At 33.1% G+C, this 22,665-nt stretch overlaps 1 protein-coding gene across 1 annotated transcript in view; it reads left to right on the top strand.

The window, feature by feature from the left end:
- The first annotated feature begins 1,250 nt into the window (after positions 1-1,250).
- LOC113397148 (protein transport protein Sec61 subunit gamma) overlaps positions 1,251-22,665 on the top strand; it is a 42,671-nt gene continuing 21,256 nt past the window's right edge. The window contains exon 1 of the mRNA XM_064217882.1: positions 1,251-1,261. The gene's annotated coding sequence lies outside the window, so the exon portion shown is untranslated. The remainder of the gene's footprint in view (positions 1,262-22,665) is intronic.

Below are 22,665 nucleotides of genomic sequence, written 5' to 3'. Positions count from 1 at the left end.
AGGATTCAGTTATATAACGTGCTAAAGTACTGGTGGTAAAATATTTTAGTAGACTTCCTCTGCACTCATGAATTGATCAAATTATATAACAATTGTATGATTTAAAAAATTGAATATTAGTAAAAGCACTGAAAATATTTGCCTCGAATATCTAACTAGTTGATAATAACCGGTTCTCAATGTGGTCCATTAAGGCAGCTAATCGGGCGCTGAGCCAACTCTTCCGGTACCGAACGATTGCAAAAATAAAATGGCCAATAATCCACGTACCTAGTGCATTAATTATTTATCTGTGCAATGCAGTCTCGAAGGAGCATACATTTTGTTCTAAAAATATATCTATTAATATTTTCTACTCTAACATTGCCTTAATTCTAAAAATACTAACCTAATTGTGTACAAGAATATTTTATATTTACTATTTCACGGTATGAAATTTGTAAAGCAAGGTTTACAATTATCAAAAAATTGTAAAATGGTTTGTTGTTTGAAAATAAATAAAGACTAATCTTTATTTAAAATCTCATTTTTAATTAGATAAAACTAATTTCATATAATAGACTGAGAGCCTATTATATAATATAATATTTATACTGTTATTATATATCCCAAATTAAGAGGACGAGAATCAAAATAATCCACCTTCATAAGGACAGCTAAGAAACTTTTATGTGGTCTGCCTGCACCTTAGAACCGACCTATGTGTCTGCCTTTGTAAATATATGTATATAATAATAGTATAAATATTATATATATATATATATTTTTATATATATAAAATATATAGGCTTTGCTGAAATGACGTAAATTTGTATCAAATTTAGGTACCTTTGAAATTATAAAAATATAGTAGGAACCGGAGTAAGTGTCTGCCATTAATTTTTTCTATATTTTTTCTAAGATATTTTAAGATATCAAAATGGCGGACATGCTGCGATCACGTTTTGAAAGTAAATTTTTAAGCTTTTCGACTCCTTCGCGTGCTCAAAAGAACCCTCGATGGGAATAGTGAACCTCCATTTCCCCAACAGCAGGTGAAGCAGTATACCTGACAGTAATATGGAGTTTGATACTATACCGTAAGTCTGCCGATCACTGGCTCTTAGACTTTAAGACTATATTTAAGAAAAATAAGTACGGACTTAATATTTATTGCAGGATTTATAATTTTTTTTTTGTATTTTACTGATATACTCTGTAATAAAATGGTTGAAAAGACTAAATACTGAGTTTTGTGCCGGTTCTTCTCGGAAGAATCTACGTTACGTACCGGTGGTAGTTTTACATTGAATTCTACACTATAACATGATGATTCAAAAGTGCTTTTATGAACATCTTTGAATAAAGAAAATTTTGATTTAATTAAACATGAATATACTGCTATCGTAAATTGTTATAGTTGTTTGTTTTTTCGAAATAACGTTTAAGACACCAATGATATGAATTTTTTAAATATATTTATTTAAAAGATGAAATCAAAATCAAAATCAAAATCTGACTTAATAATTCATCCCCTTCTCAGCTGTAAAGGAAAACATTCATGAGACAAATTAAATTCTCTAAATCTTCAAAAGGAGAAGACGCATTGAAAATTGACATTTTTTTTACGATCGAATGGTAAGTGGTCACAACAGCCTAAATAGATTGGCGCCATACAAAACAGTTTAACCATTCCTTATATCACCAATGCGCCACTGACCTTGGGATCTAAGATATTTTGTCCCTCGTGCCTGTAGTTACACTGGCTCCAGTCATAGTCCTTATAGTCAGACTTACCCTTCAAAGATTACTGCTTGGCGATAGAAAATATGATCAGTGGTTGGTGCCTACGGAGGCGGGTTTCACAAAGTCCTACAACCAAGAGTATACTACCTTAGCACCAGCACACCACCTGTCAAATGTAAAAAGTATATAGTTATTATTAAATTAAATAATAAAAGCTTAATATAACATTTAAAATTATGACCTTTAGTAAAGTATAATAAACAAGTTAGTTTTATTTTTCCAGTGCACTAAAATTTTACATTTAAGAAAATCCCAACGCAAACAGATCACAGAATCAACATATCAAGAATATGTTGTACTTTGAGAGCATTGCCAATCGAAATTCGAACATTTTATTGGCGAATTGTAAGCAAGTGCCAAGTGCCAGCCGCGAGGGCCCAGCGCAGTCACCGAATCTGGCCGTACTCAATCACACCGCTCGTTTGAGTCGCTGCCAACAGTGAATCGGATTTGAGTATTTTAAGACGAGTGCTCACAAAAGGGTAACCTTTCGTAATCTGATTAGATGGAATGAGATAACAGTAGAGGAAATTACAGCTGTAGTTGAAACTTGAAGGAAGATTTTGTATATGTTTGATGTTCGAGAGCTGAGCCGAGTGCCCAAACTTAGGCAGTAGTGAAACACACAAATATATGTTTATTTTTTACTTATTAATATACTTATTTTTAACGAAGGCGCTCTGACGTTACCATTTCTGAAATTTTATTCTTCATAGTATTTGATGTTTCAAGTTAATTTCATTTTATGAATGTGCTTATAATCGATACTTAATGGATTATTTCTGTCCTCCAAATCATAGGTCTGGTATTAACATTGATCATAATTATGTAGTCAAGTAAATACTAAACTTAGCAACTAAACTCGATCATGCTTGTTCCCTGACATTAATACTATGTACCACGCAATTTTTGTCAATGTTATTATGCCAATAAACGTCATTGTTGTTTTTTTTATGTAAACGAACGTGAAATATTAATCATTCCTTACATGTACGATATAATGTCTCGGGTGTCTGTGGTTTCACTAGCTCATTACCCTTCAAGCTGGAATACAATAATATTATGTATTACTGTTTGGTAGTAAGATATCCGACTATATGACTGGGTAGTACATATATAGACTGGTCTGCACAGAGCCTTACCACCAAGTAAAATAATTCTGATTAATTATTAAATTCCTATATTTCGTCTGTTTTCGGTAACAGTGTATACAAGTGCCACAATTTTTGTGACTTGGATCGTCTAAATTGTTGTTTATTGAATGAATATGTCTGTATAATTATATTAAATTAACAGTCTGTAAATTTCCCATACCTACATTGCTAAGGCCTCCTCTCCATGAAGAGAAGGTTTGGAGCATTATCCACCACGCTGCTCTAATGCTGGTTGGTGGATACACATGTGGTAAATTTCGTTGAAATTAGACACATGCAGTTTTCCTCACGGTGTTTTAATTATAAACACAAATTAAGTAAATTAAAATTAAAGTGGTGCTTGCCTGGGTTTGAACTCGCAATCATCGGTTAAGATGCAAGCATTCTAACCAATGGGCCAACTCGGCTTGAATTTATATTATGAAAACTAATAAATAAATTTGGAGTAAAATTAATAAAAACATGAAATATAAAAACGTATAAAATAAATATTTTTGTCTTATTATTACTATAGTATATAGAAACGAATTATATTTTATACGCACCACGTACACACAATGGAGAAGAGAGCGACGAAGAAAATATTCGTATATAAGATAAAATCGTGCCGTTTGCCGTCCCGGCGCAGGAGTCGGGCTTCCTATAAAAATGATGGGTATCTGCCATCTAGTACCCCTTAGACGCGCCAAAAGACGACGAAATAGACCAACTTTCAACGGTGGCTAATGAACGACCAACTTAACATCACGTTTAAAATGTTGGTAGTTAGTGTCCCTGATTTGTGAAAGAGCATAGCAAAGTCAATTAACAAGCAACTTAATAATTCCCTTTGGAGATTTGTCTCGATTTGCATATCTTTGAAACGTCGAAATCCGATTACTGCGATAGATGCATACCTGTTTATATAGTAACATTATTTATAAACTTACCGAGGCTAATCTCATGTTATTGATATATATTTTTAATAAAACAATGACATGTCTGTAGAAATTATTAATCTGTGCCAGATTTGTGGTACATTTTAAGAAACCATTTGCGTTGGGAATACTATATGTGTATATATATATTATTCATATATATGCACAAAATTCGGTGGTATAGACTGTTACTACTGAACAGATCTATAGGAGTTTGAATAGAAATATATACTCATTATGAAACACAACAAAGACAAATATTTAGTAACTGCTAATCTATAAATACCTATTTATAAAAAAAAAATACAATTTGAAAATCGAATATAGAAAATACGGTATAAGTATATAAAACCAAATATCGGAACAACTGTTATTGCACGAAGCTTGATATCTCCGCAGTAATCAAATTTGGGTCAAAACTTCGAGGACGAGAAAGTGTGAAGGCAAAAATATGTAAATATAGATCAGATAACATGAACAATATTCCCACGAAATCAAAGGTCCGAAGGGCGAATGTAAAAAGTTAGGTAAAAAACATTGGCCTTCCTTTCTGTAGCGTTCGTGTATTGTACTATTACGAATAGGTACATTAATATTCAGTGCCCCTGGTGAGAAATTTAAACGTAGACTATCGGGATTGCGTTGATAAAAAATATATTTATATCGCGAAATGTTCAAACCTCTATTTATATAACCTTAAGATTTGGCAACGTCATGATGTAATATGCATCTGTGGGATGTTTTTTTGCTACAGTTCTACCCACAATGGAGCAGCGTGGTGGAATAAACTCCGAACTAGGTCTCAAGAAAAGATGCCTTTTACCAGAAGTGGGATATTTGCAGGACAAACATTAACTTACCTAATAAAACAAAACTAATATATGTGTGTTAAAAAAAGAAAACAACGACGTCGCCATTTTAAAATTAAATGTGTTTAAATAAATTAAAAATAACACACGTAAAAAAAAAAACAATACAATTTTTTGCACGTATAAAACGAAAAGTCCCGTCTGATAGGCTTATCTCTCGTTTTGCACGTCGAATGCTTTGAATGACGTCAACTGATAGTAACAGAGTTACTATTTATTTTCGAAACCTTTCATATGACTAAAATGTTTATACACAATTTTTGTAAGCGTTGCTCAATCATTCATTTAACAAAATTTCATTCAACAAATGGAGATTATCTAATAACAATTTCCGTTGTTGCCGCACGGTAATTAAACTCTGTTGGTAGTAAGGCTTCGTGCAAGCCCGTCTGGGTACCACCCACCCATCAGATATTCTGCCGCCAAGAAGCAATACTTGTTATTGTTGTGTTCCGGTTTAAAGAGTGAGTGAGCCAGTGTTTCTGCGATGTAAGGAAGCGCCATTGTCTATGGACGGCGGTGACCACTTACCATCAGGTGACCCATATAATCGCCCGCCAAACTATACCATAAAAATAAAAAATAAATCATTGAACACAAAATTAGCACCCGAAAAATCAGTGGTACTTACCGGATTTGAACATGCTATATCCGATTGAGATCTATATACTGGGTCATTAATATTCGACCATTTTTTAACTTAAAACTTCAATAGCGTATTGGTTTAAGGGCCGCCTAGCGATGTGAAAAGTCGCAAGATCGATCCTAACCCCTTGGGCTGTTGTCGTCCCCACTCCTAACACAAGTTTTAATCTTAAATAGAGAATTAATTAGGAATATTAGTAATCTAACATTGCTACCATTGTTTATCAAAAAAAAACTTGAATATTTACGATAAGTAATGTTTTATTTAAAGGTGAGTTTCGCTGAATAAATTTATATATTTTATAATGCTATATATAAGTTGTATGTTTTCGAATAAATAACCTTACCAGGTTTGGTACTATTGTATAATCGGTATCGTTTATTCTCGCTGTTCTTTTACAGCTCAATAGAGCAACAATAAACCACACGTGATCAATAAGATCGGACACGAAAAGGATGTTTTTGCGCCTGCAGTATTTATCACTAGACCGAAGTAGGCCCAATTCATTAATAGCCCCCGAGGGAGTGAGTACTAGTCACTATTTTTTCTCACCTCTCTACTCTTCCCCTTATTTACGACGCTTGCGGGTAAAATTCTATTTACCGTAACAAAAGACACAGAGTAAAAATGTTTGTTTTAAATAAAGATTAATTAATTTGTATTTAAGAGGAATGTTGGGTATATATATATTTTTATTATATTGCGCATTTATTGTGTGATGTAAGTTATTTTTTAAATAAATTTATACGAGGTGCCTTACGCCTTCACTACAGACAAACATACATACGCACTCTTTATTTCCTCAATCCCGACCTGGGCTTTGAATTTAGGACCTTATTCTTTTTGTTTTTTTTTTCTTTTTCATAGGTGGTGAAGGTAATCTCGAAAGAAACATCACCCCCCCTCCCCTCCACTATCATCCCAACACCTACACTATACTACTACCATACGACTATACCATAGAAGCAAATGTACAAAAAATAACTATACAGGGTTATTGGTAATTCGACGTATTCCCGTTAGGAGGTGATAAGGGTGACTATTTGCGATAATTTTGACCCCCATATGCATGATGCAAAAGTTAACCATTTTTAAGTTATCACGTTTTTTAATTTTTTTCAAAATAAGTCAAAAATGCAACTTCAAAAATTTATTTTAAAAAAAGTATCAATTAAAATCTATTTTTTTCTTTTGATTTGTAAAAACGATTAAACACTGGTTATTTGTTAATATTAAAATAGTAATTATCCGTCCAAATTCAGAAATGCGAGACGGAGAAAGATATTACTTCAATGTTTTTTTGATTTCTTTTCCACAAAATTACCTTAAAAACTAAAAAATCGCTACGAAACTTGTCCTGCAGATATTTTTAAACATATAACCGTTTTCTTAGCTTTCCAAAAATATATAACAACTAGAAACTTATTTCAAAGCAATCGAAATAAAATAACCACTCTAATTAGCCATAGCTAATCAGGGAATCATAAAATATTTATTCTTTGTATACTGTATTATTTTAATCTGTGACCAAGTTATCAAGGCTCATCGTTTATTAAAATAATGTTAGCGGTAACGATATTGGTTGAGTATTATGATGCTATACACCCTGTATAGTGCCGAGGTCTCAGTGAATATTTAAATTCTATCTTCTATTTTATAGAATAATTTCATTCGAATAAAAAATATTCAATCTCGGTTTATCTTCTATTCGATTTAAATGTTCCACTGCCGGAAAGAGGCTAGTCTGATTGATTTTCATTAAAACACTAAATGTAAAAACTATTTTGGTCTGAAATATCAAAGATACCTTTCTGAAAATATGTAAGATATTTTTCCGTCATACAGCCATTTTTTTGTATCAACTTCTAAAATTTTTGTAAGTACCTTCTTTGATTGCTAAGATTGCAAGTAATCTCTAATCGAACTTATGTATATTGAGATGAATGAAATCAGTTCATTTTTCTATATATATTTTTTTTTTTTTCACCATCACCATCATCAGCAGCCGAACATGATTCACTGCTGATTATTTCTCTTGCGTGTGCAAACGCCAGTTGTTTGCCCTCTACATCCAGTTGGGCCTTCAATTAGTGGACACCAGTCTATAAATATCTCACAAGCACATCTGCTAAACGGTATAAAACTTTTCCCAATTGTAAGTTAAAGGTAGTAAGTAAAAGTATTACGTATGACTATGATTTATGAAAACAAGTAAACAAATCCCTCAGGGTGCATTTAATCAAAACTTGAGTGATGGATGACGAGAAACGTAAAAATAAGACGTATGTAAAAATATACATAAAGTAAATTGTATATTTATAATAAAGGTAATATAACTCAAAGAAGAAGTTATTTTAAAAAAATAACACTAACAGCCAGATTTTTTAAATAATAAAGTTTGATCAACTAATTTTACAAAATACTGAACGCTCATTGGTCAAACGAGCAATGAGCGTTCAGTTTCAAAACGAATTAAATGATTTTTTGAAACATGAAACAAGCTTGAACCCCAATGAAGGACATAGGTGACTTTTTTGTAATGAAAACCGCGCGTGACAACTACTACTGTTATAAATGCGAAAGTAACTTTGTCTGTTACCGCTGAATAGGTTAAACCGCTGAACCGATTTAGATGAAACAAGGGAGGAGGGAGTTAAAATGGAGGTGAAAGTTCCTGTGCTATAAAATTTTATAAATTTCACACGGGTAAAGACATGATTCAGCTAGTTAATAAATAACAATGAAATCAATAACATAAATCGATGTTGTACTATTTGTACTCACAATAATTGTTATTAAAAATATAAAGATTGAAAAAAAAAAAATAGTTTTTTATTTTAGTTTACATTGATATTTCACTTAAAGATCATGTTCTATGACGTCACAACATTTTATCCATAGACAAATTGCCGGTATATACAAATTAATGATCACAAATATGCTCTAAGGGATAGGAAACGCTCGCAATGGAATCATTTCTAAAGCTACGATCACACTTGTGCGTCCAAGTGACCGCGGAGTCTCTTTGTTGTAGTTATCTCGCTTAGTTGCACTGTTATCGCTGAGGCTTTAAATATGATTTCGAATAATATTATACGCCTCATATATTTAAAAATATTTTTATTATGTATTCAAATTTACATTATAATAAATATAATTTCTATCTTATATTATTATGATATCAAGTTAAGTGGGTTGAGACCAAAGATTACACTATATACTTGAATTTTCATGTGCATGTTCGTCTTATGTTCGACGGTTAAGGATAACCGAAGGATATAGAGTCGTGAGGATGACTACATACTTCCTCACCACTCTAGAAATATATACATATATATGTGCGATTGTGGGTTGATATACATGTGGAAAATTATCATTCTGTGTATATATGTATATATAAATATATATATATATATGCATATATTAACCCACAATCGCATTAGCATTAGAAGCGTGGTGATCTAAGCTCGAAACATACTCCTCAAAATAGGAGTCCAGTTGTGGGACGTTTACATGCTAAAACTTTCTTAATCTTGTAAATTAACGTGTACCGAGGGTGGCGATTATAATCAAAACACCATATTTGCTATCAAATAGTTTATTTTCAATAACAACATAAAAACAAAAATCAGATCACTTTGAATACAATAATAAAACGTTTTACACTAAATAACTAATACTGGTTTTTAAAATCCATTTAATACTATTTAGTAGAGCTTAAGGAACCCAGTAAAAGTTGTTTTTTTTAATTCTAGTACATTTTGTTGAAAAATATCAAATTAAAATTTCCATATTTAAATAGCGCGCAAAAACGCTACTTTGACAATATGGCGCTGCAATGGGGTCGGTGACGTCACTTGACTGTATTGTAATCTGTGGCACATATAATCCACATACAGTAGGCAAACGAGGTTAACAAGCAAGGGACGTCATCATAAACTCGACCAATCAGGAGCGTTTTGTGTCACGTGACAAACGTTTATAAAATCCTTTTTTTATTTATGGATTTTTGTTATTATTTACAACTTTCGTTAATAAATAATCACTTTTAAACTCATAATATATACTGATTACAATAATCGACACTTTATTTTTCGCATTGTCAAATAGCCTATTGCATCAGATCTAACGTTTGCTTCAAACAGCATAACAACGAACTAAGTTCAAACTAACATTGAGGCCCTTTTAAAAATATGAGTACATCATAAACATAAACATAATAAACATCATAATCAGCCTGTAAATTTCCCACTGCTGGGCTAAGGCCTCCTCTCCCGTTGAGGAGAAGGTATGGAGCATATTCCATCACGCTGCTCCAATGCGAGTTGGTGGAATACACATGTGGCAGAATTTCGTTGAAATTAGACACATGCAGGTTTCCTCACGATGTTTTCCTTCACCGCCGAGCACGAGATGAATTATAAACAAATTAAGCACATGTAAATTCAGTGGTGCCTGTCTGGGTTTGAACCCGAAATCATCGGTTAAGATGCACGCGTTCTAACCACTGGGCCATCTCGGCTCTCACATCAACATGAGTACATCATATTTTTTTACAATCTTGTACTTATTAGATGTACGAGCCCGGCAGCGCGTACAGTGAGTGCTATGTATCGTCGCATAAGCATTTTCACATTATTTCATCAGTTTGTGTACGGCTAGCAATCATACCGCGCGCGCTCATATCATTATAACATATAGTTCTTACTTACTTATATCAATCAATATCATATATCAGAGACTTTCAATCCACACTACTATCAACTATCAGTTACCAACAATCAATTATCACTAAAAGGCTGTACGGACCGTACATTAGATTATTAATAAGTATAATATACAATACTTATTAAAGTTTAATCACATATTCAGTTAAATAAGATCTTTTAAAACTCAGTATTTTATCCAATGTTATACTGTTCATCATAACTGTACGTTTTTCACGTCTCCCGGGGACGAACGTTACGAGTGTCACAGTACGAGTTGAGATGCTACGTTTATTGCGAACACAACTCGGTGTCTTGAGGGATGTCCTGAAAAGAACTAGCTTATCGCTTAGGATAACTTGAATATAAAATATTTTGCATTTTAAATATATACTCGTACAGTTGGAGATGCAACGTCGTCGTGAATAAACAATAGGTTCAGCTTCAAGATAGATTTAATTTAAAATTGATTGATTGAATTAATTTTTTAAATAACGCAAATAGGTCGAAATAGAGGAACTTTCACGTATGTAAAAAAATATTTGTCTAGAAGATTTCAGGTAACGATGCATGCTCGTGCTCAAAATAGGCAGTAGCAGTTTCGAGGAATTAATTATGAGGAACCAATCCTATTTTTCCTTTCCATTAAGTCAAACGGCAGAGTATATATATATATATATATATGTCTGATCATCACCTTTAAAATGTTCTTGGTTGTTTTCGTCCACGGTGGGCGTGATAATGGTGAAATATCAGAAATAAAGATACGTTGTAATTCTTCGGTACACTATTATTTAATGTCCCAGTACAAATACACAAAATATAATACGATTTGGTTGATTAACTTAGATTGAAAGCCAATAGGTTAGAAAGTGAGTTGAATGAATCAGCTGTCAGCACGTTTTACGACACACTACCCTATTCGGGACTGCCCGCTCTTAACATAAATATTCGATTACAAATAAACAATTTGTTATCACAAAAATCACAATAATTATCAGACAGGACACAAACAATTGATCACAAACAACTCGAACGCCATTAAAAATAGGCAAACTATGATTAATACTAAATCACCCTCTGAAATTATCAACGCGCTGCCATATATGTATATTAGGATGGCAGATGAGCAAAATTCACAGGTCACTTCTAATATAAATTATTTTTTCCATCGTTAGCGTACCACAAACCAAAAAAATTAAATATTGTGTTCTTTGTGAGTGTAATCACATTGGTACACTCACCCTTCAAACCGAAACCAAAGGTTTAGCGATAAAGTCTGTCTTACTTAATATGCAGTAACGGACTTAAAGCGGACTAAGGCCCTCAGGAAACTAAAATCTAAGACGCAAAATGCAATATTCCATACCCAACTACGAAGTGACAGTCCTAAATGGGATAGATTCTAAATCCTAATTATTTTAAAAATTTAATTGATATTTTTCCGTATTAAAATATTACACCACTTTAATTATAGTTTGTGTAAAAAGTATTCACATTTTCTGTATCGACTCATCGCAACATTATCGTTTTCATTCGAAATTCTTAGATAAACAATTCAAAGCGACAAAAATACTTCCTTATATAAGATGGTCAGCTAGAGCAGACATTGCAATAGCAATACTAGAAGTTATAAATGAAATTTCTAGTGCAGAAAATGAAACTCAAGCTTATTTCTCTCCGGATCTCTGCCCACTTGCTGAATCCACTTGACTTGAACTGCCTCTGGACATATTACATACACAGAAAAATTTTAATGAATCTCTCAATATCTAAATAAATTATTTAAATATTGATAATATTACCTGAAGATTTAAAAAAATATCATCAAAAAATTAATCTTTTTTTTAGCGTAATGTTTTTTTTTTTTATTTAACAGAAAGCAGTTAAATTTATAGTAATAATGTTTTAGTTACATAATTTTCCACTCTATATCCTTATCGTCACTTGCTGAGATAAGCCTGGAGTATAGGCAGCTGAAGGCCATTTATTTCAGCCGTGACGCCGCAGACATCGATACGTGTCACGCTAACAAGTAACAGGAGGAAAGATGGAGTGCTCCTGTTAAAACATAGAAAAATGAAATCACTTTAATAAAGTGGTGAATTAAAATAATTACATTTGAGAAAGCCACAAAGTACAAACAAAATTTGAAACTTAGGACTTTGTATATTAAACATATTTTTGAAGTGAAACTTAGCTGGAAAATGTCGTATTTTAATAAAACATTTAGCTATATTACATACTATAAAACCTAAATAAAATACTTCCTTCATGAGATATCGATCGTTTCAAATTATTATTTTACTTTCAAATACAAAGTTACCTCGAGGACTTCGATGGCGTAGGACTCAATTAAATTTAAATTAAATTCAAGCTTGGATTGCTAAGTAATTGTTTGTTGTATCGAATTTAACTATAAGTTTTATCTTCTATATTACAATACTATCAAATATTCTGTTTTAGTTATCTTTGTTTAAGGTTTAAGTCGGCTTTGAGCGATAGATACTACGAGTAGATATACTCATAAATATTACTGTCAGAATACTTTTCCGGTCAAAAGTTTTGACACGGATAAAGTCTAGACTTTAAATAGGTTAGGTATGCTATATTTCGGAAAGCGGACACTACGAAGATTCACAAAAACATCTTGTCTCTGTATTGAAATACACTTCTTATGACATACATAAGTATTCCACCGCGATAGCCATCCTTATCATTGATCGGAGTGGGCTTGTGTCCACAGCATCCGCTGCTCATCCCGTGTTTTGCTCAGCTCGTAGCTCGGCGAAGCTCTTCTCAATGGGCGACCGAGATTTCGCTCCCTCCCCATTCCTCACCCCTCTCAACATATACATAAGCAAATCTCTGCGAAACGTATAAACTTAGTTGTTAAGTACATATATTATGTTTGTAGTTACACTGGTAATTTAAAATTTCAAACCGTAATACTAGAACTATAATATCATAACCCATCGATGGTTAACAGTCGAGTATTTAATGAATGAGGATCTAAATCAGATACTCCTATCACCTGTAACTATTTATCTAGACACGCGGTAGTGTGTCAGCCAAGTTCAAGTAAAAGAACTGGCGAGCAGCACCGTGTGTAATATTACACGAACCATTTGGTGCCACTTTTGACCTCCTCATAACTCAAAAACTATCTGACATAAACGTGTCAAATTTGGCTCATATATTGAGACTTGTGAGATACATGTGTGTTCCGAATTTCATAAATGCAATCTCAAACGGTTATTTAGATATAAATGTCTAAAAATCGTCATTTTTATCACTGACTGACCTATACATCAAAACTATAACCTACTTCCAGGTGACCTAGAAAGTTCAAATTTGGCATGCAGGTAGATAATTAGGCCAATATAAAGTAAAAAATCTGAAACTAGTAAATTTTTATCATTTTATTATAACTTTTCATTTTATTGTTTCTATTAGGAACACTTATATACTTAGTTCCTGTAATAACTGTAAAAAAAATGATGTAAGAACCAGCAATCAAAACTTATGGCAGCCGGTCTTAATGTGGATTTTAAGGTCTTCACGTGAATATATAACGAGTTGAATACCACCCTTAATTTTTTTAAATCTAAATATTTCCGTTTTAGTACTTATGAGTATAGTCGACTTTCGTATTTATTACGTTATTAACTAGCATTTAGCGCACATCAATGGTGCAAAATCATTATACTTTAAAATATTATAATAATAGGCATTTTGGTACACGGCGCGCCACGCTACGCCGGAGCAGCGGGATAGGAGCGTTGCGATAAAACCTTGACGCGGACGTGTCCGAGCGAGGGAAATTGAAGCGGAACTAGCCAAGACAGACCTTAGGCTATAATATATTATCCTAAGTTATAAGAAGAAATGATATTTTATGTAGTTATAAATAAATTTCAGGAAGGACCATTGAACTTGGCACCCATTTAGATCTCACTTCTTTTGTCGTTGAAGTCAACAACCAAGGCATATATCATAGTATTGGACTTGGCTCTCATTTTTACATTAATGTTTTTGATGGGATAAAGTATTCACAGAAAAAGAAACTCAGACATGCTTAGATAATATACAAACGAGCGTTGCCGAAAGTTTTAAATACATTAAAACTTAATTGAGACCAACTGATTGATTACATCAAAACTTATTTTACTGAAATACAATTCAGCAAATTTGCTTACCCACTATCTATTTACTCTGCAACATCTCGAACTAGTTAAGTTAAACACAATTAACAAGTTAGCACCTCGGTGAAACGCCGTTGACGGTTGACTGCTTTTAATCGGTAACGAATATAGATAATGCTGCTTCAATGAGACTACATGCCATGTATAAATACAAATACAAATATTGGACAACATCACATACATTACTCTGATCCCAATGTAAGTAGCTAAAGCACTTGTGTTATGGTAAATCAGAGGTAACGACAGTACCACAAACACCCACACCCAAGCTACATAGAAAACTAATGAACTTTTTCTACATCGACTCCGCCGGGAATCGAACCCGGGACCTCGGAATGGCGTACCCGTGAAAACCGGTGTACACACTACTCGACCACGGAGATCGTCAATCAATGTATTTTTATAAACACTTATTTAAAATTAAATACTAGTCTAGTGATTATAGATCCGAGATAGACCAGTGGATTGGATCCACGATCCGATATAACCCTCACATAGAGTTTAGAAGACGGCCCAGGGTTCCTTTTTATTTCCGTCGCTTACCAAAAAAAGTCGAAAGAAAATAATGTCTTAACGGGACGGCAAGGAAGATTCAGGTTTATTTAAGGAATCTAACTTTACTCTTTTATCAACAAATGTCTATATTTCACGACATTTACTTTGTCTCTGGGAAAGATTAGATGAAGAAAGATAGAGAATTAATACAACATATTATAAAAAGTAGTGTTAAGGCATTCAATTTTAACAAAAATATGTTTCTATGTTACATTTTTGTATTTGACGGCGTTTTTAGTCGTAACTTCATTCATGTAAGTTGCAATGAACATAAAATGTTTTGTAACGTTTTCTTTCCGTTCTTTGTCTTCAGTCTGAATACAGCATTACAAATAACCCTACGGTACATGCAAAGATGTTTCTAAAAATGTTTGCACAATATGTTTTATTGAATACTTGAACGGTAAGTATACTAGATTGCGTTGTCACGAAAACTAAGTCTGTAAAAAAAATTCAGTTCCGTCGATTGGGTTATACTGGTATAAATTATATTACAATATTTAATTTATATTATTTTATTTATAAGTAAGAGGTGAAGTTAAATATAAGCCTTTAAAAATGAGAGGTAATAAAATTACAGAAAAATCATTGGGTAAAACTTCCAACGCTTCTCTATGAAGTATCCGGTGACCGAAGGACTAGGAGTTTATTCTTTCATTTGCCTTACTATTCGGAGCGCGGGTGCCTGCATTCTTAAGGACAAAGGATAATTTATATAAATATTTTTTTCCTCATTTAAATGTTTTATATGTTGTATTTCGTTACAAAATTATAATATTTTGTGTGATAAGCATTTTATCTTTTAAAAACAAAGGAAATATTTGAAATTAAGCTCATCAAAAGAATTGTTACTGAAAAATATCTTCAAAACACCTTGATGAATTAAAACGAACGAACGAACCGCTAAGCATCAGATCAACTATAAACAAAAATTAAGGACATGAAAATTCAGCTAGTGGCTGTAAAGATCGAAAAATCAAAATCAATGACTCTATTTTTTACAACGTTTATTGTGACGCAATTTAATGATACCCTTATTATAAAAGACCATTAAAATAATAATTATGACAAAACTAGGAATACTTATAACTAAATAGGATGTTACAAGCGTAATACCTTCGCATAATTTATTCTCTTCTACAGAAAGCTTGGTTAATGAGAGAAACGCAAACACAAGTTTATTATCATTAACGTAACATGTTAAAACGTTTCTCCTTATATGTTGCTTCCGTGTATAAAATCATATAACCCACTAAACAAGGCTGAGTATTAAGGCATGTACTTACTAAGCTCCGACGCGTAATGCCTCGGGTCTTGTCGGCTTAGCGTCTTGGCAGATACGTGTCGATGTACAAGTATCAGCTATTGCGAATGATGTTAATGCGTTTACTATATTATTTTATTATATACTAGGTTTCGTCCATTGATCGTAATTTACTCGTAATTCTTTGTGAATAAAAATATAATATAACTAAGTGAAATGAGGCTCAACTAGACGATACCTTGTCATTATTCTGATAAAAAAACCCAAACTAGTATAAAAACATTCTTTGTATTGAATGGAATCAAAGGTGATTTTTTTCCAAAATGATTAGGAATAACCATTACGATTCGATTCAAAGTGATATTTCAAATATTCCATGGTTCAGTCGTTATTGTTTCATGGATCGTAAGATCACTTCTATAATGTGGCTTCGTTTGGGTCATGTCAGTACTCCTACTCATTTAGCAAAAATCAAATTTAAAGATTATTTTGTGAATACGGTTTAAATAATGATCAATTCGTCCAGTAAACATCATTCCTTCAAGGCCACGGCATCCATTTTTCATTTAAATTACTTAACTACCGGAAACTCCAGATGCAGGTGCTGGCGTAATTCTACCGGCTCTGGGTTGAAGCCAGGGCGGCCTGGGTGGGTGAAACTGTCTTGACGCAGAAGGATGCCGCGTTGCGGGAGTCAAAGTTAATGTCAAAAATCTTTATTCAATATAGAAGTGTTCCACTTTGCTTATTGAGGAAAGTGCCTCCACTGATCCAATCTGCCAAAGACGACTAGACGGTGGCGGCTTCAGCGCTATGCACACCGTCTCACACTGCCGTAAACGTCGCCGAGACGAAGGGAACCTTCTAGTTTGGAGGCCCAAATACGAGAGCCAACCGTTATGGTAGCATCTGCAGAATATCCCTTGATGCCCCTCGAAGAGAAGATAGGTACCCGTAGTTATATAGAGGGTATTTCTTCCCCCACATGATGAGAGAAATGCGTACTTATATTTTTTCCAACAAGACCAAAAAATAGGATGCATGATAACGACCACTGACAATATACTCATATTGATTGTTCAATAAATGTTGTCATTTTTAATTAAATGTGAATATCAAATTTCGATACTGAACAATATTCTATAAATACATTTATTTATTTAAAAAATACTTGTTAATTTAATGTTATTAAACTTGAATAATGTGAATCTCGAGACGGGGTTAAAACACGTAACCAAAGATAGGGAAGTTAGCTCGGGCAAGCGCTTTATATAAATTATTTACACCTTTTATTTTCGCAATACATCCATTTAGATAGACTCAATCAATCTCCAAAACCCAATTCCAAACATACTCTATCTTAAAAATAATGTTTAAAATAATTTACATAGTTTTCATTGTACTGCGCTGCCGAAATCTAAAATATATATATTGGAATACATAATACACTACACTCCCATCAACAACAGTTGAATAAGGAATATCTTGAAAATGTTTCAAATTCAGTGATTTCCTTTTTAGAGTTGGAAGGTATATGATCGGGGATAATCCGCGTATCGGCCATGTGACAGACTAATAAATCCTCGTGTCAGTCGAACTTTTTATCTAAAGCGCGACTAATCTGCGCGCAACCTCTCTCTACGTTCTATTGCTTAAACCTGTCCAACTATCAAAGGCACTACAGAAAAATATGCTTTCAAAAAATTCAGCGACAAAATCTGAAAAATGCTTTTACCATCACAATATTTTTAAATATAAATAGGGAATGGTCTACACGATGAAATTTATTTTCCTATTGAGAATCTACCCGGTTGATCCCATCTGTGGTACCGATTTCAAATATATTTTTTGGTGCACATATATTTTTTTTTATTGTTGAGTTTTTTTACATTTTAGTACATTTACTTTACATTTACTATTTATTTTTGAAGCCAGATAAATTTTTAGGGAATTCAGAACGAAAAACGAGCATGATTTACCCAACAGTTTGTTAAGTAGCCCCCAAACTATGAATATCGCCGAAACGTCCGCGGTGCGGCAGATTCGCAAAAACGTGCGAAACGTACTACTTTTAGTTACTACAAACTGCAACTTGCTAGTCGTTGTTAGTTCCACGATAAACTCCCAACTTCGCTCTGATTGCGAGGAGCGGGGCCGGAGCGAAAAAAAAACTTGGCTAAACTTCGAACCTTGTTCCGCTGAGAACAGAGGAGTTGCATTAAAATTCACTTTGTGAATTACTAATGAAACGTTTCTTGGCAGATTAATGGAACGACTGTTTTTGCGATGGAACAACGCAAGTAAAAAGCTGAAACAATACTTGGCCAGACGCCTGGTCGCTGATGAAATTAGTCGAGCTTATAATTTGCAAGGCAATTATTTTAATGGATACAATTTATAATCACTATTCGAAGTGTATACGGACGAAAGTTAAACCATAGTTAAGTATCGAATTATTTTAAAGACAATTAAACATTAGCATATTATTTTCTACATCGAAATCAACGACAAATCCATTAAAGAACAGTATCTCATATAGAAGCGGTAGTAGATACTGATACTGAAACTAATAGCATATATTATCTAAGCATTGCTTATATAACACTATGTACTTGGTTGGTAATGTGATCTTAACTAAGACTGTAAATAAGAAAGTATTTATATCTGTCGGCTATCTTAACCCGTCATGAAACTATGAAGTAGAAGCCTCTGATCTGGATAGAATCAAAATCAAAATATTCTTTATTCATTTAGATTTTTACAAACACTTATGAACCGTCATTTTACACAACTGTATTAAACTAAAGCTACCACGGGTTCGGAGTGTAGATTCTACCTAGAAGAACCGGTAAGAAACTCAGTACTCTTTTCCAACATTTTCAAATACAAAGTTATGTCAGTCAAATAAAAATATATATAATACAGTCAACAGTAGTACTTGTACCATGTACATACACTATCTATATAATATTTATAATTGGTTAAGGTATTTATAAATGATTTGAATTTATGAATCGGCAAAGTTAAAATTATACCCGAATTTTATTTCAGAAACGAACACCTTGCTCCATAAGAACATAGGCATATAGAAACGAATTAAAAAAAAATACTTATAAAGTTAAATATAACTCAAAAGACAATAGTATCATTCGAAATTTAAAAATTAGTGCACAGCCTATGCGCACTTAATTTACATATAGAGGACGTAAAGAAAAAAAAATATTTTCGCTCGCAGCACTGCATAAAGTAATGTAATTGCCTATTACTGTCCCGCTGCATGGGGCCTAAAATAAATATTTTAGAAAGCTTATGTAATTGCTTTTATGTTGTAGCCGGCGGTTATTTTATAGTTCGCTTCTGTGCAATGTCGCTATTTATCGTTATGTGGTTTAATAAAATTAATCTGTTTATTTATATCAGTTTATATAAACGTTTAGCTAAATTGTTGTTTCGAATTAAACGTATCTTCTCCAAACCTTATATATTTACAAATCAAATTAAAGCAAAATTCAGCTTATATAATATTATGTATAATCATAATATGTTTTATAGTCCAAGTAGGCTCTTGCAAGCAATTTTAAATCGTCATTTTGTAGAATTAACCGAATTAATTAAAACCACAACTGCCCAAAATAGGAGTTATTTTATAGTTATGTTATTTTCAAGATTCATTGACGTAAAGACGTTAGTTTATTTATTCCAACATAATTTTTACATCCCTGAATAGATTTGGATGAACATCATACCGAAATTACCATTCAATCCAATCAGGCGTTGACATGCAATAATGTGAGCAAATAAAATAACTTGCCTCCTGACCGAATTCCGTACGACTAATCTCAAAATTCAAGGAGGGCGCAAACGTTTAATAGTGCAAAAATATGTACGCAAACGGGTACATCCTTATTATCCAATGGGCAGGCAATTACGACAGGAAACCGATCAAGCGAAGGACCAGTGGTTTGATATTACTTGGTGATAGGGATTTGTGTAAGCCCATCTGAATAGGTACTACCTACTCGTCAAATACTACCACCAAACAGCAAAACTTAGTATTGTTGTTCCAGCTAGTTTCCGCGTTGAAAGGTGAATGAACCAGTGTAACTACAGGCAAAAGGGACATAACATTTTTTGTTTCTAAGGTTGGTGGCGCATTGGCGATGCATGGAATGGTTATATTTCTTGTAGCCCCAATGTCTATGGGCAGTGGTGACATCTTACCAACAAGTGGCCTATTTGCCCGGCCGCCTACCGTTATGATAAAAAAGATATACATGTGTAATATACTCTTTCCGAGGCACGGAAGCGAAAGTAGAACTCTGTCAACTTACAAACTTCTACATAAGTATATCATATTATGTATAATGATATGTTTTATATTGTTTTTTAATTAATATTAAATTAGATATTAATATACGTTAACCTTTATATTTTAAGAATTCTGTAAACCAACAATAAATTACCTCTTCTTGGAATCATTTTTTGTCGCTTTTTTTGAGGAGATCTTCTGAGGAGTAACAAGCGGGAATAAAAAATAAAACTATAAAATTCTTAGGGAGTTTTTATAACACACAGTTCTTTCAACTGTTTTCTTCGAAAAAGTTTTACTCAGTAAGTCAGTTCATAATATTTTTTCTTTTGTTATGAAAGTGATTTTGCCCGGGCGTGTAAACTGCGTGTTATTACATCATTAATTGGCGAATTGAAACCTATGTAAAAATAACTATTAATAATACATATTCGACTGTAAAATTTATGAATAACCCGCTATGGTCCAGTAGGATAGAATATGTGAATCTTAATCGATGATTCTGAACTCAACACTCTGCAAGCCCGACTGAATTTTTATGTGCGAAAATTGTTTTTATAATATATCTCGTGTAAGACGGTGAATGAAACCTGCATGTGGCGGGTGAGAGAGTATCCATCAACTCGGTGCATTAGAGCAATCTTGGAATGTGATCCAAAATTTAAGTAAAGAGCCCAGGGACATTTACGATTATTAAGATTATTTAATCAATAAAATAATCTTAATTATAAGTAGGTACCTTAAGTATCAATACTTGAGTAACAATATATTTTTATAACAGTATTAATCAGCAACACTCAAATGATGAGAAAAATTTAAAAGAAATGTTATCTTTTCCAAATTTCAGTTGTCTCTGTTCTATTATGGATCAATTTCCATCCTATTTACGGAACTGAACTACTCTTCCGTCAAAACGAAATTAGTATCAATAAATGCGAATACAATTCTCTTTGAAACCGTTTTAAATGGCAGTTCCACTTTTCTTGCTTTGTTACAGAATACAGAAACGCAATCAGGCATCTGTCGAAATGTCCGTGGAACGGACGTGATGCTGCGTAAGCCGCGATTTTCTTTTTCTAACGCCTTGTCTATTGGACTTTTACATCCAATATTTGTTATATTACCTGCATGATCGAATAATCGAGTTGCAATTCATTCATTTCCGTATTAATACCGACCGTTTAGATATTAAGTCTTGGTAAATATTCAATGTATTTAAAACAACTACAATACTTCTTCGAGAGGATTCACGATATTCTATGCTTTGAGGTTCTTGCGGCAAACGCAAATCTATTTGAGAAATCCACATTCATATATTTTTAAATTTTACACTTAAAATATTTTATTGATCCACTACAATATAATACATATTTTAAATACATGAACGTACTTCCTGCTGCGTTACTTTGTACAATCTTTGGGTATATAGTGACTCTATATAAAGCATCTGAGGCGATTTCATAGTTGTTATTTTACAATGTTGATGATGTTACAAACAAAGATATGTTTTACAGGATTCGAACGTTCGAAGTTTCTTTCTTCCTTATGGAAGGTACTATTTCCCATTAAACAATAGCCTCCAGAAATTAAATGCCAATCGAGTGGTCCTTCATTAATAATTAATTATTGGGTTATGTCGGACACAGGAGGCAGGACAATGGCCGCCCTTCGTCGTTTATAACTACAAGTGGCACTCTTTGTTAAAACTGTTCGAAAGACCTCCTGACAATAATTAATCTAAAACGGTATGGGTTTGAACAATTTGAATGCCTATGCCTATTTATTTTGTATTTCTTATAGATATACTACCAGCGTATAAATAGACGATGCATTGCACTTTCTTTTTTTTTAATATGTCGGTTGGCGAACGAGCAAATGCCACCTGATGGTAAGTATTCACCATCGCCCACAGACGATGGCGCTGTAAGAAATATTAACCATTCCGTACATCGCCACCAACCTTGGGAACCAACCGTGGTACTTCTCGGAAATTAAAGATAATAAAATCAGGATAATTCCAGGAAAGTTGCTAGTAGATTATAATTTTTTTATATCCATATACTCCATGAAAAATTCAATATTTTAGTGTTCAAAACCGAATGCTAAATTCCAGTAAACTTTTCAATAAATACCATAAATTTGATTTCGGGATTAAAATCATTCCTCCAAATTATAACTCAATTTATAATTCTCTTAATAACATTCATAATTGACTGACACATCACATGAGAGACGCGCAAAGCATTTCACAGCTC

The sequence above is a fragment of the Vanessa tameamea genome, chromosome 3, assembly GCF_037043105.1.
Source record: "Vanessa tameamea isolate UH-Manoa-2023 chromosome 3, ilVanTame1 primary haplotype, whole genome shotgun sequence".
Classification (NCBI taxonomy): domain Eukaryota; kingdom Metazoa; phylum Arthropoda; class Insecta; order Lepidoptera; family Nymphalidae; genus Vanessa; species Vanessa tameamea.
Note: the sequence above shows the minus strand (reverse complement) of the source record. Positions and strands in the feature narration are given on the sequence as shown.